The following is a 15,644-nucleotide window of genomic DNA, read 5'->3' as shown; positions in this document are numbered from 1 at the left end:
TCTCTATTTTTTTTGCTATTAGGTACTTATTCCTTTTTCACGGCTACCTGCATGCTTATTAATGCCTTTATGCAATGGACCTCATATGCTTAACAGGGACGGTGCAGGCAGGAAACACTCATTTCATTATACCAGAACTCGTTTCCGCTCATTTCATTATAAGAGGACCCGTTTACGTTTATTTCCTTATAGCAGAATCCATTTACGCTCATCGATACTCTCTTTTATATGGACAGCGAATAACGGTTTTTTTCTCATTTATTTTTGTCCTTGAGCGTCCTTTACGAAAAAAAAGATCATTATAAGAGAACCCGTTTTACAGCGATATTTTCCCCACCCGGCGCGGACCTTCCCTCCAAACGCTGCCGCCAGGAATGTTACTGACCTCTGCACTGCGCGGCGATTCATTCACGATTGCAACGGCGCCTCATTGCCACATGCACGGGCAGGGAACATCATGCTTGGTCGGAGGTCAAGGCTGCAACTGCACCTTTGCCTGTATTTAAGGGGCGGTGTGTGAGTACGTTGCCAGGGTACGTTTAGAGTTTAAGGAAGTGGAGGAGGAGGAGAACAATAGGAAATAACGAGTGAACAAGGAAGAGGAGCAAGAGGAAGAATTAAAGGAGAGAGAGAGAGAGAGAGAGAGAGAGAGAGAGAGAGAGAGAGAGAGAGAGAGAGAGAGAGAGAGAGAGAGAGAGAGAGAGAGAGAGAGAGAGAGAGAGAGAGAGAGAGAGAGAGAGAGAGAGAGAGAGAGCATGCAAATTTCTAGCGCATATACGTGGCTAGCATAACAAAAGCCCTTTCTATATATACCCCGGAATGGCCGTGTAAATATACCTTCCAACACCTGTAATATAAGAGTGAAGAAACTGTACTGGCAAAAAGGTCGATGGAAGAGGAGAATGTTCTTACCCTTTCGTCCCTGTGAGCGTGGCAGAGATGACGTGTGACCGCCGAGGCATGGCTGGGTGTGAGGCAAGACTGATGTGGATGCTGGCCTGGGTGAGTCTTGTACGCTGAGTGAGAGGGCGAGAGAGGGCGAGTGGAAGGTGAAGAGAAACATCAGTAGGAAGTTATAGACGAGGAGTAGGAGGAGGAGAAGGACGAGCAGAATGAGGAGGTAGAGGAGGAGAGGGAAGAGGAAAATAAAAGCAGAATGAAATGGTGAGATAGGTAAAGGAGGAGGGGGAGGAAGAGGCCAAGTTGAGACAGGAGAAACAGGAGCAGAGGTAACGTAGAAAAACAATAAATGGTGCTAAATTAGAGGAAGGAGAATGAACAAAAGGATAGGCTAATGAAAGGAGAGGGGGAGGAGAAGGAGGTTTGAGGTAAAGGAGGAGCAGGAAGTAAAGGAAAAGTACAGAAGGAAACAATGATAAAGCGAAGAGAAGAAAGAGCAAGAGATACAGGAAGAGGGATAGGACCAGGAGCTTGCGGCATAAGAAAAAGTGGAGGGAGAGGAGGAGGAGGTTGAGGTAAAGGAGATATAAGAGGAGGACGTAAAGGAAGAGGAGTAGGACCAGGAGCTTGCGGCATAAGAAAAATGAAGGAAGAGGAGGAGGTTGGGTAAAGGAGGAGGAGGAAGAGCAGGAGGTGGAGACGGAGGGACGGGAGGTGAGGGTTAGACAAGGAACCTTTTATGCCGTGGTCCGGGCGGCTGGTTGGTTCTCCTTGTGTATACAGTTTTTTCTCTTCCTTCTGCTTCACATTATTCCTCGCTCTCCCTTATCTGACGGACTGACTGACTCCCCTTTTACTCCTTCCCTCTATCCCCATTCCCTTCCTACCCTTTTAGTCTGTTTGCCTTCGACTCCTTGCTTTCTTCCTATTCTTTCTACTTCATTCCCTGGACCTTTCTTTTTTTTCTCCCGTATTATCTGTCTCTCTATTCCCACATTCCCTCCCTACTCTCTTCGTTTGCTTACTTTCATTTCCTTACTTTTCTTAATACTTTTTTTCTTTACTCTTTGACCCTTTTCTTGCGTCCTTCACTCCCTGACTCCCCTCCTTCCTTCCTTCATTATCTCTTGACTCCTTCCTCGTGGTTCTTCCTCCTTGACTCCCCTCGTTCGACTCTCTCTCTCCTCTCCTCCTCTCCTCTCCACTTCCACAATCTCCCACGTCCCACTCTCCCTCCTCTTCCTCCTCCTCCCTCGTCTTATCAATATTTAGTTTGATTCTTTGACTCGTGTAATGATTCCTTTGAACTTTTCGTCGACTCTCGCTTTAATGAATCATCCTTCCGTTATAATTCTCTTCCTCAGTCTTGTTTTTCTTGTTTTATTCAGTGTTTTAAGCAGTTTCGGCAGGTGCCTCCTGATTCTCTCTCCTGATCTCTCTCTCTCTCTCTCTCTCTCTCTCTCTCTCTCTCTCTCTCTCTCTCTCTCTCTCTCTCTCTCTCAAAAGGAGTGTTCATGTACATATTTGGATGTACAGCTCATTAAGTTTGCATACACGCGCAAGTACACACACACACACACACACACACACACACACACACACACATTCTCTCTCTCTCTCTCTCTCTCTCTCTCTCTCTCTCCTCTGAAATGAAGACGCATGCGGGGGACTCGTTAATCAAAGGAAAGTGTCTGTTTTCCGAGTCTTTCACTAATTAGAAGTGGTAACGAGTAGACGGGAATGAAGGGACGGCCAGGTGGTGCTTAATGAGACAGGTAAGAAGCACAGGTCCAAGCCTCTGGCAGTACAAGGCGTATTGACGTAGGTTGTGCTGAGGGGTGGCGCTTCTAAGGCTTCAGTATCGAGTTCTACATTTTAAACATCATAGAGTGGTAGACGAGGAGGGAAAGTTGGAGGGAGGGAAGTAGATCAAGACGTAGAAAGGGAGACAAGTAGAGTAGGGTGAGGAGATCCATTACTCAGCATCTTCGTCATCTCACTCCTCTGATCCACCTTCTGCAATCAGTTTAACATAATAACGTAAAAGAGGGAGAGGGAATGAATTTTAAGCTTGTATTGCGTTAAAATTTACTTGTGTTGAAAATAAAAATCCTGCATTGTCAAGGAAAGATGTTGAGCCAGGGTAGCGCACTGTGGACACGGAGGGGAATTGTCAGGGTGAGGAAGAGAATGGGGAAAGGGAATGAGTATGCCCCCCACATGTTGGATTTGCTGACGTTATGAACTGCTTTGTCAGGGAAAGATATTTATCCAAGGCAACGTACTGTGGAGAAGGAGGGCTGATGTGATGTGTGGTGCGGGTGGCAGAGGGGCGAAGAGTGTGTTCCTTGGTGAGTCGTGGTGGAATGGCGAGGTGCATGTGGTGTGTGGTGGTGATGGTGGTGGAGGGGCGAGGTGCGTGTTCCTTGGTGTGTCGTGGTGGCGGTGGTGGAGGGGCGAGGTGCGTGTTAGTGTGTGGTGGGGCGAGGGTTTGTGAAGGGGGAGAGGGAGCAGGGGCGAGGCGGTCAGGCGTCACAAACTCATTACATGCACGTTTCCCTCGGAGGATCAGGGGCAGTGGACGCGCTGGCTGTTGTGCCTCGCCTCGCCCCTGCGCCACGGGACTCCGGGAGCGTGGGGCGGGAAGTTGCGATGATTGAAATAAGGAAGAAAAATTAGACCGAATTTTATCGCAGCACTGGCCTGCAGCAACGACATAACCGCGGCGCGCCTGTTAGTTAAGCAGGGATGGAAGTGTTGTGCATTCATCTGGAACGGAAATTCACCCCGACCGGTTGTGGCTCAAGGGTTAATGGAGAGTCAGGGGTCGCTTCCCCCGGCCCTGACGCTGCGCCCCCCGGCAAGTTGTGGCTGCACCTCGATACCCCCACACCTGCACAAACACACGCGTACAAAAGTTATTGTTTTTACCGCCAAGCAGAGCATGTGGTGTGTTATGAATATTCAAGGAGGGAAGAGAGGCTTGTCGGACGGGCATCCATTGCCGGTCAGTAATACATCCTTCGCAACCGCTGCCCCATAACTTTCTTTCCTTAATTTGGCACCAAGCAGACGTTTTCAAGAGGTCGCTTACTAGGACAGCAGGACAAAAGCCATTCAGAGTTCAGTCATGCGCCGCGCGGCACTAGTATATTCTAATCATGGGCACAGACTCCTCTGACCTGCCTTATGTGGCGCGGCACCAGCCTCTGCCCGGCCCTGCACCGCCTCGCCGGCACTGACTGGGGCGCTGAACCTCCGTCGTGAGGGAACGTGCGTCTTGCCTCACTCGATCCACTACTTTTTCTGACGGGATTCTAGGCCACCTCAACAAGATTACGATTCTTCCATTGCATTGCCAGGCTTTCAGACCATCGCTGGGGAGGAAGTCTAGCGGGCTCGGCGACTGTTGCGTGATAATTATCACAAGTTACTTTCTTAGCTTTGCCGTTTCGAAATTTCTCTATTCCATATTACTGAAAAATAATCATTGTCTTTTTAGACTGCTGTAATATGATCGTTGTTTAGATGTGGTGGCTCAGGGGTGGAATGTCAAAAGCTTTTTGACATTCTTAGCCGCTGATGAAAACATTTGTGGCTCTGAGCAGCGCAGCGCAACGACCACGAGTGTGGGAACAAAGTCGCCGTGAGTGTGACGGCCGCCGAGTCGTGTCCATGACTTTTGTGACCCATCGAAGCTCCCGCTGCCAGCCGTCACGCCGCCCCGAGGTGAGGCAGCACCGGAACCCCTTGTCACGAGTCACGACGACACCCGGGCGTCCAGGAACTCAGTCACCTGTACATCCCCCTCACACACACACACAAACACCTGCTCCCTTTAGTCAGTTAGGCAGGTCGCTCTGTCATGTAAATTGATTCCCAGCGCTGGGGGATGACGGTCACGGACGTGGCTGCACAACACATCCGCGACACTCCAACCCTTTTTTATGTAACTCTGGATTGAAAATAGGTTAGGATCAGCTAGACCGTGATAGTAATGGCGGTTGCGGGAACACACACTCGGTGACTCATTAGACGTTGTACTGATTCCCTCGAGCCTATGCGGAATGGGGAAGGGGACAGGACAGGGTGAGAAAAACAGAGTGCGTGAGTGGGCGAGAGTCGGGAGTGAGAGGAGCATCAGCCATGACCATAAGGCGAGGGAAAGGGGCATGCAAGGGGAAGAGCAACGGCGGATTATGGAGAAGAGGTCAAGAGTCTGGGGTGAAAGGAGAGAGAGAGAGAGAGAGAGAGAGAGAGAAGAGAGAGAGAAGAGAGAGAGAGAGAGAGAGAGAGAGAGAGAGAGAGAGAGAGAGAGAGAGAGAGAGAAGAGAAGAGAGAGAGAGAGAGAGAGAGAGAGAGAGAGAGAGAGAGAGAGAGAGAGAGAGAGAGAGACTGTAATTCCGCCTCGTCACACTGTAAGGAGGAGAACCGGGGAAGGGGGGAGGGCATCGTGACCCCGTCCAACTCGCAGGGGAGGCTGACGGAGGCCTGAGGGGGGGCGTGTAAGGCCGTGCATACACCTGTACATAACTTTCCCACCTGTGATTAGCGGCGTGCATGGTGCATTCGCCTCACTTGCCGGGCGTCGCTGTACAGTTTATTTGGTGTTGTGGCGTGACTCACCGCGTAAGATTTTATTGCGTTCATTGTTTTTGCGAGAAATGATTCGTACGTTTTGTGGTCATTAAGATGTGGGTGAGTGAAAGGAGACGAGAGAGAGGAAGAAAAGGTGTTTGACGAAGAGCAGTGGAGTGCTAGTAACGGGAGGAGGAGAAGGAGGAGGAGTCAGTAAATGTGTAGTGAGAGAGAGAGAGAGAGAGAGAGAGAGAGAGAGAGAGAGAGAGAGAGAGAGAGAGAGAGAGAGAGAGAGAGAGAGAGAGAGAGAGAGAGAGAGAGAGAGAGAGAGAGAGAGAGAGAGAGAGAGAGACTGGAAGTAATAATAGTAAGAGGAGCAGGACAAAAATGAGGAAACGAGAAAAAATAAGGAAGAGGGCGAGAGTGGAATCAGTAGAAATAACAGGAGGAGAAGGAGGAGGAGGCGATGTTGGTGGAGGTGTAGTGAGGAAGAGAGAGAAATGAAGAGGAGTGGGAGTGGAAGTGATAGTAGTAAGAGAAGGACCAAAATGATAAAATAGAGGAAGAAATAAGGAAGTGGAAGGGAGTGGAAATAGACGTAATAACAGGAGGAGGAGGAGGTGTAGCGGGGAGGAAGTCGGTGGTTGGCCGCGGTGTTCCCCGGGTCGGTCACGCGCCGCCGCCTCAACGCTGCAGTGAGCACGGCAACTCCCGCTGTCTTGGGGCCGCCGGGCGAGGCTGCGTGCGGCGGAGGGGCTGCGTCTGTGGCTCCGGCAGGCGAGTGTTAAGGGAGGGACACACACACACACACACACACGATGAATCAATATATGTATACTTGGACAAGAAAAACAAAACAATAGTAATATAATTATGGATGCAAAATTGCAAATAGAATCGACGACAAGGGTAGGAGGAAGAGCCGAACTTTTAATTTTGTGTGTACGCCACCGCTCCCACGCCCTTTTTCCTGCGCCCTCCAATATCCCTCCGCCCACCCCGCCAGCAGCCCCTACACCCGTTGAGACTCCCCTCCCATACGTCCGGGTCGGCAGGAGGCATCAGCTGATCCGCCGGGTCGCCCCTCAGCCACGTGGTTGCCGCCGGTAAAATCAATACCAGAGCGCATGCCACAACCCGTCTGGCACTGACACTCGGCTACGGCTTTAGTTGCGGTGCCGTGTGCCTCCGCCGGGTGTCCGGGCCGCGGCGGGCATGGCTGGGCGTCCCGCGGATGGAATCTGGCCCCGCCCCACCGCATGATCGTCGGAAATCGGCTTCTTATCCCAACCCTCCTCGACTACCGGCTGTACCTAGAGGGTGATAGATCTTGGCCTCAGAAACGTGCCTGGCCGGTGAAACAGGAGAATCGTGACGTGAAGCGGTGGGAGTCGTCTTTAGAAGTAATAAAAGATGATAGAGGGAGGAAGGGAAGTCTTGAGGTGGCGGAGGATTAGAGAGGGAGAGGCACAACCCTTCCTTCCTTGAGCTCCTGACGGAAGACCCTCATTGGCGTGAGTTTTATTCCCCTTCATTATCAGGGTAATCTAAGAGGGAACGTAGCAATCCAGTGGTAATCTTCCTAAGTCGTCGTCGCATGCAGGGCTTCGGAGAGAGGGTCGACGGCGGGTTTTGTGGCCCTGGGCGGCGCGAGTTGGGCTGGGCCAGAAAGTGCTCCAAACATCACTTTTCAGGAGACACATGAATACGTAAGATGAGTGAAAGTATGAAGGCGAGTCGAGGGCTAGTAAGAGTGATGGGTAGGCTGGTCGTCAATGGGAAGGCAGGGCGATTCTCAGGTGGGCAGGATTCGATACTCGGTCATGCCTTGCGCGTCCGGGAACGTCGGGGACAGTTCTGGCCGAGGCCCTGAGCTGAACGCACGGCATGCAGCCGGGTCATAGCGTTGCCTCGCCCTCTCCACTCCCTAGCGCGGGGGCAGCACGACCTTAAAGGTACGTGGAGTGTATTGGAGTGCGACGAGAGGCCTGGGATGCGACGCGGTGCGGGGCGTGTGAGTGCGTTCAGAGGTGAAGGGTGAGGGAGGTCATAACTGGTGGGGGCAACGTGCTTCACCTCCACCTTCTCCACCACCTATTCCCATCTCCACCTCCTCCACCACCCATTCCCACCTCCACCTCCTCCCTCCACTCCTCTTAAGTCTCCATGTCACTCTTTACTACTCTTCATATCCTCCACATCACCTCCACCGCTCCTCACTTCTCCCAGTCTGTTACCATTCATCACACACTCCATACTTCCACCAACTCTCCCTGATTTTCCACATCTTCTCAACCTCTTCCCGCGTCCACCACCACCACCACCACTCTCACCACTCAGCAATATCATATAACCTCCACTCTCCCTCTCTACATTCTCACCACCCATCGTACCCTCCACACCATCATCACCTCTCCCTTTACAGACCATCCACAGTTCAGCTACCCATCCCCCGTAACACCCACACCTCCATTACCCCTCCCCCAATTCTCCACATCCTCGCCCCCCTCCTCTCCGTCTGCAGCCTCCACACCTCCATACCATTCATCTCTTCTCTATCACGGTTCATTGCCTGTTCGTGTTCTGCTTCTTAACACCACAGCATCCTTTCAGTTTCCATTCTCCTCCCCTCCCTCCACCATGCACCCTCCACCCCACCCCATAAGTCATGCCCTAACTCCTGTGTAGCGTTTCAGAAGTTAAGTAAAAAGGATGAGTTTTGCAATTGCAGAGAAATAACGATGACTTTTTTTTGTGTGTGTGTGTGGTTATTCTCTTGTTACTGTGAAGGATGGCGGGAAGGGAAGCCGGCGAGTGTGTTGCAAGTAGTGTTTCAGAGGTTGTTAGAACGTGATTGCTTTTCCAGTTGAATAGAAATAATAATGATTTTCTGTGGGCCTTATTCGCTTGGTATAGACCGGTGATTGGGGAGGAAGAGGCTGGTAAGTGTCCGTTTCTGTGTGTGTGTGTGTGTGTGTGTGTGTGTGTGTGTGTGTGTGTGTGTGTGTGTGTCTCCAGGTTCTTCACGAGTCCGGGTCCTCTGTCTGCCTGTAATTTTGCCTCCTGTAACTACATCGTCTTCGTATTCAGGTAATAGACATCTCACTTAATTGCTCTGAGACTTATATGATGGAGGGTCACTGTTGGTACATGACATTTGTGATCTGAGTGCGTAGAATGTGTGTGTGTGTGTGTGTGTGTGTGTGTGTGTGTGTGTGTGTGTGTGTGTGTGTGTGTGTGTGTGTGTGTGTGTGTGTCATTCCGGAAACTATTGATTTAGTGTTTCACGTGTCATTGTGGACGGCTCGGAGTGGAGGAATAACTGTCGATATTGAGTCCAGGAGCATTACCTTTCACCCTGTAGACCTGCGCGTGTGTGTGTGTGTATGTGTGTGTGTGTGTGTGTGTGTGTGTGTGTGTGTGTGTGTGTGTGTGTGTGTGTGTGTGTCTTTGAGGTTTGGGTAATTGGGAAAAATATACAAGGTCAATATTTTTCAACCATCCCTTACAAATATTTGCGCCTGGTTCGTATTGATGTATATAAGCATTATGGAGTAGCTCGTTACCTTATCGAAGCAAAGCACCGTGAAAGGCCTGAAGAACAAACGGCAAACATCGCAACAGGGGGAAAAAAAAATGGTATCCAGTGTAGGTGTGCGTGCAAAAAACGTTTACACACACACACACACACACACACACACACACACACACACACACACACACACACACACACACACACTATATGGCCCCTTGTTATCACCTAAATCACCTTGTCCCTCGCCGCCACACCTGTTCTTAATTATCACACATACACGCCACGGGTTATTTAGGCGTAATAAATGAGTCACACTATACCTTGTTTGTGCCTGTGTTAGAGGAGTGTTGTCGCCCGCGCCCTGTACACGCGTCCTCTGCCTACCACGTAATAATACATGAGGCGATTGATCAGACCACACTTGGGAGGGGGTAGGTATGGCAGCGTGTGAAGGTCAGGGTCTCAGGATGCCATAGGAGGGAGTGCCAAGTCTCAGAGAAGCAATAAAAGACAGTGAGGGAAAAGTTATTGCGTTCAGAGTAAAGCCGTGTGGTATGTAATTTGCTTTCGTAGATGTGTGTGTGTGTGTGTGTGTGTGTGTGTGTGTGTGTGTGTGTGTGTGTGTGTGTGTGTGTGTGTGTGTGCTCTGTAATGTGTTTTATGTTTATTGAAGAGGAAACCACGTAAATTTTTGCCTGTTAAACTTAAATGAATGAGAATACATGTATTTTCTTCCACTTCATTCAATTTAAATTATCTTATTATTTTTATGATAACCATTATCACCCCTATCATTCCGCCCTCTTATGCACATTCACTTGTACTCTGGTGAAATTCTCGTAAAAGTTTCACAAGGCATAAAACTCCTCGTCTCGCGTATATATTCATCCGAGGGGAGACATAAAACCAAACCCAACGATCCGGGTGATTTCAAGGGTGGCGAGGGAAGGGAATGGGCGGCGGTGGTGTTAAAGGAACTGAAATAGTGACGATGATGATGCTGTGTGATGCTGATGGTTGTGTCAAGTAGGGAAAGAAACTTGGTCGAGAGAAAGCTGTTACAAGCCCTCGCTGTGTCGTGCCGGGAGCGATACTATTGATAAGAAACTAAGTGGCTGTGATAAGGCAGGTTTTTGAAATGCCTCTCCGCATGCCGTCAAGGAGAGCCGGGCAGGTGTGCTGGACGGGGAGGGAAGTGTAGTTTAGGAGACCGAGAGGAAAGGAGATTCGACGAAGTATTTATTAAAGGGAGGTGAAGGAAAACTAGAGGATTCTTAGAAGAGGAACGTAATCAGATCATCTTAGCTGTTTCTTAGGAGAGGGAGCGGATACGTGAGGGAAGTGGAATGGCAAGGAAAAGAGGGGAAAGAGACTCGCTTATTTATATTATGAAGAACGTGGAAGAAGGAAGAAAGGAAGATTGGAAGACATTGGGAATTTTTTGAACGGGGGAAAGCATCGACATAAAATTGTTTCTTGTTGAGCGGAAAATGGAATGGAATAGATTGTGTTTTAGGAGGAAAGAGAGTCGCTAAAATGCTTTATGGAGAGAAGTGAAAGGAAGATGGGAAGGTTTTAAAGGGAAAGCACCACGGCCATCTTAATAGTTTATCAGGTGAGGGATTTAGCGGTCAGTGAAGTGAAGGACTGAATTCTAGAGGGAAGGAGACACAGGATCATTTCACCGAGGAAGGAAAAAGAAAACTGGAAAATTCTTAAAGGGGAAAGCATCCAGATCACCTTAATTGCTTCTCAGGTGGGGGAGCCGAGCGTATCAGGTGAGAGTGAAGGGAGAAAGATAAAGTGAGCAAGGGGGAGGAGTGGAAAAAAAAGTGAAATGAGAGGAAGTGGGAAATGAGGAGGAGAGAAGAAGCAGCAGCGATGTGAGCAGAAGCAGGCGGGAGATTAATGCTCATTGGATATTCATAGAGGTAAATGAGACCCCAATTAAGCTCCATTTTCTCAGACTTTCCCCAGGTGAACGCGGAATGAGGGTTGTTTAAGAACTTGGCTTGAATAATGGGCTGCGAGGCTTCTTTGTGGACTGGAGGGTAGATTCATCCTTCTCTTTCTTCCCGATACCAACGCCAGATCAACCTGTGACACAAGGCAAGGTAAACAGAGGGCTAGGAGAGTTCGTTTTCGTGGAACTGCTAACAAATGGACGACCAAATAAGACTGTGACAACCCAGGAGTGATATACGTCAAGACGGATAGAAAACCGGGGCCCGTATTCTCAGAAGCTGCCGCCTCTCACAACAAATATCTCGAAAGGACACAATGGAGATTAGTCGGGGTCTTATGAGGTTTTTCACATTCGTGGTGCTGAAGTCTCCTCACACTACCAGAAGGATCATAAAACTACACATGGAAACACCCACAACCTCTACGAAACCCTTATCAAATGTATGCGTGTAAGCCCCGACAATGTGTATATAGGCCCGGGTGTAGAGGTGAAATTCGAACCTTTTCAGGGCCAGAATGGAATACCAACACCAACATCAGATAGAGAGAAATGGAAAGCGTTTGGATAGGCCTTTGTCTTGCCCTTGATTACCGTTGGCTGGATTGAGATGAATTACCTGTTGCATCACTCCATTCAGGGGAAAGTGCGAGGCAGCAAACCAAAGGGAGTCTTGTCAAGGGCTTAATTTCCTGTGCGTAACGTCTTGGCCTCTCCGTGTGTGTAACGAGGCGGAGTCCAAACAGAGGAAGGCACTCCACCTCCACCTTTGCCCTTACGCCCCGCCCCTCGCTGCCTGCCTGACTGACCGACACCCTTGTATAGCGAAGGTGTGTGTGTTATCTCTCTCTCTGCCCACCCACACCCCTTTCCCCTCTCGTCTCACACCCCTCACCCCCCCATACCGCTTTCGCTCCTTGTCTAACGCCCCCCACCCCCCCCCCTGTGCCTCGTTTCCCTCACGCACATCTATCCTCCCCTCTTCCCCTCACGTTTCAACCTCCCTTCTCATACTCCCTTCCCATCACACCCTTCGTCCGCCCTCATATCCCTCTCCCCTCACGTCTCTCACCCCTGCACCTCCTTAACCCCTCTTGCCCTCTGAATAACGCTCCTTTGTTCTCCGGCCTCTATCTTTAACCGAGGATGCCCAACGTGAGCCCAATAGAGTACCTGATGGATGTACCTTAGTCCTCCTCAGACACGTACATACAAGATACCTGTAATCCTCTCCCCCGATGGGCCTAACACAGGTATACAAGATTTATGGGGGTTTGGGCTGGTTTAGAAAGGCTTGGATTGAGGGTGACTGTAATATTGTTTAGGCGAAGTTTATTGTTGGGTGAATGATTAATCTTCTTCGCGTGTTTCGGAGTGGCATGGATTGAGCCTGACGGTAATAATGTTTGGGAATCTGTTTTTAGTTTAAGATTCGTGAACCGTTTCTTGTTTCTTTGTGTGTTTTCTAGTTAGTGTCTTCTGCGTGTGTTTCAGAGAGGCATGAATTGAAGCGGACTGTAATAATGTTTGGGAGAGAACCGCTTTGTACCGTACGTGTCTTTTTTTCTAGTCATCGTTCTGCCAATAAAAATAAACATGTCACGTTTATAAATCCTTCCCGAAATGAAAGTTAAAAAAAAAAACTTAGTTGCGTGCATTCATTAGGCATTTTTTTCAGTTAGGAATAAAATATCGTGTCTTAAAATTCTCCCTCAATGAAAAGACGCAAAGGTTAACCCAAATTACATACTACATAAATTTTTCATGCTACCATATTTTTCCCGCGGCTCTTGAATCACTTGGAAGTTTTAATGGAAAGGCGGGCAAGTTATCCACTTCGCAAACTTTCCTTTTCACTCACTCCTCAAAGGTGCGCCGCCGCTCACCTGCCGCCGCCGCCTCGTTACCACCGTCACCACCTGTACGTCAGAATCTCCAGCCGCTGAAAACTGAATCACCACGAAAGAAAAGGAATGAAAAGCGACGGATGGGATTTGTGTACGCCTTTGTGCACGTATTGTAAGAGGAAAAGGAGGAGGAGGAGGGGGAGGAGGGAAAAGGACACGAGGGGTGGAAAAAGAGAGCAGAATGATTATGGGAGTAGATTTTATCGGAGACGTCGCTTATAGGAGGTTATTACACACACACACACACACACACACACACACAAACACACACAAACACACACATACCTAGATTAAGAGGTCCACCCCGTACCTTTGCCATCCATTCATGTCATCACTCAAACTTTCTCTCTAGGCCATAAGTGGGAGGGGCGAGTAGGTGAAATAGACCCCTTCTTCTTCCTCTCTTCTCCTCCTCCTCCTCCTCCTCCTTCTCCTCGGTGGGTGGACAGGTGGGTGGCGTAGGTAATCACGCTCGTGCCCAAACCTAAGGCGAAAGTTTGCGTGCGTAGGAATAGAGAAAGAAATTATAAGTCAGTGTTTTTTGTCTTTTTGTCTGCGCTCCCCCCCCCCCCCCCCCTCTTTTCTCCTCTCTCCCTCTCTTTCACTCCTCGATGAAACTTCATTATTTGTATTGAATGCTTCCACGTAGGGAGTGCAGACGTGAAAGTTTTCGTTATTTTCTTTTCTTTTTTTTTCTTTTTCCTCGTTTTTTGTGGCTGTTCCGATTGCTCGATTAGCGACTTCATGATGTGTGGTCAGAGTTTACGATTCTCTCTCTCTCTCTCTCTCTCTCTCTCTCTCTCTCTCTCTCTCTCTCTCTCTCTCTCTCTCTCTCTCTCTCTCTCTCTCTCGTTTCACCACCATCTCGGGAGTGACGTCTTCGCAGCAGGCCTTGAATGTCAACAAAGGTGGTCTGCGTAGTATTCAATTTCCGTCGCCGATGCTCCCTTCCGCGTAGAGAGCGATTATTAATGGTCATGAACACTCAACTGCATCCCATGTATAGAAAAGTATTGTTTGGATTTGGTTGCCTGATGCCGAAACTGTGTGTGTGTGTGTGTGTGTGTGTGTGTGTGTGTGTGTGTGTGTGTGTGTGTGTTAAAAGTTCCCGACCCATTGTTTTTTTTTGTGCGTTTGATTTATACTGTTACTGTTGTGGTTTTCTGATCATAATGGCGTTGGTGGCTGCGTATGTGAGGTTAGGTTATTCTTCATGTAATAGGTTTTGACGTATTCGGTAGTGTTCTAAATATCGGTGAGACACATTATAGTGGAAGTGTTGTGTGTAGTGGCGTAATGTCGTAGGGGTGATGGTGTTGGCTGCGTATTAAGGGGGGGAGGGGGGGGGGCGACGAGCATTGAGGGTCGTGATGGTAAGGGTAGCGTGGAAGTCGAGGTGGGTGTGGGGGTGAGCATTGAGGAAAGTGACTGTAATGGTGTGGTGGAGGTGATGTGGTGTGGTGTCGTAGTGGTGATGGTGAAGGTTGCGTATGTGCGGGAGGGGGGGGGTCGTGATGGTAATGTAATGGTGGCGTTGGGGTGGCGAGGTGACAGCGGAGGATTCATGATATTGGCGTTGGAGTATTGGGTGGGGTGAGGGGTGAGGAGGGGCGATGGTGGTGGTGGTGGTGGTGGTAATGGTGATTGTAGCTGCGGGAGGTAAGAGAGGAGGAGGAGGAGGGAGAATGAGGAGGGTGGAGGACGTGAGTCATGCTGAAGGCCTGTCCGTCCATCCGGGAGGGAGGGAGGGAAGAAGGGAGGAAGGGAAGCCAGTGTCCGCGCCCGCTTCGCCTCTCCCTCTTTCTCTCTCCCTCTCTCCCCATTCCTCCTCCCCTTCGTCCCCTCGTCTACTGTCTCTCCACCCTTTCCTCCCCTTTTCTACCACCCCCTCACTCTCTCCTTCCCTCTCCTCTTACCCTTCCTCTCTCTCCTCTCCCCTCTCTACCAGTCATTGTCCTCCTCCACCCTCTCTCCTCTCCCTCCTCCTCCCCTTCACTCTCTCCTCTCCCCTCTCATTACCAGTCACCATCCTTCCCTCCTCTCCCATCCCTCCACCTCTCCTCTTCTCCCTCCTCGCCCCCCGTGATGCAATTCTCTCATCGACTGGTTCTTGCGTCTCCTCACTGTAATGATACCAAGGAGCGCCATCTGGAGAGCTTTTATGTTGTATTGTATTGTTATTAATATCGACCTTGGCTTTGGAATCTTCTGTACGTTTTTTCGTCCTTTGAAGAATCCACCACACGTATGTCTGAACCGTTGAAGCATTTGTGTGGCAGTAAAAATATTCTCGAAGTCATGTGTATATATATTGTATTTCGTTTTCTATTTAAATCTTGTTTTATCTCCCTCTGCTTTCAGATACGGACGCTTTTATCTGAGTGCTACATAACTCGGTGATAACGATAAATCATCTTTCTCTTTGATGGTTCTTTATTTCGTGTTGGTTCTCCCTTTTTCTCTAGTGTAAAAATACCGCCTTGTGTCCCTGTAACGAAGAGAGGAAGGGAGTGAAGTAAGGTGGTTGTAGCGAAAAGCCTAAAAGCGGAGACTGAATCATCTTTCTCTTTGATGGTTCTTTATATCGTGTTGGCCCTCACTTTGTCCTTCCATATATCCATGTACCAAAGGGGGAGAGGGAAGGAAGGTAATTGTAACGAAGAGACGAGAAGCGGACAAGTTGAGAAGCACTAGATCCTCTTTCTCTTTCATGGTTCTTTATTTCATGTTGGCCCTCCCCCCCTCCCTCCACCTGTCCCCC

Source organism: Eriocheir sinensis, chromosome 55, assembly GCF_024679095.1.
Source record: "Eriocheir sinensis breed Jianghai 21 chromosome 55, ASM2467909v1, whole genome shotgun sequence".
Classification (NCBI taxonomy): domain Eukaryota; kingdom Metazoa; phylum Arthropoda; class Malacostraca; order Decapoda; family Varunidae; genus Eriocheir; species Eriocheir sinensis.
The sequence above is the reverse complement of the archived record's forward strand: the minus strand, read 5'-3'. Positions refer to the sequence as shown.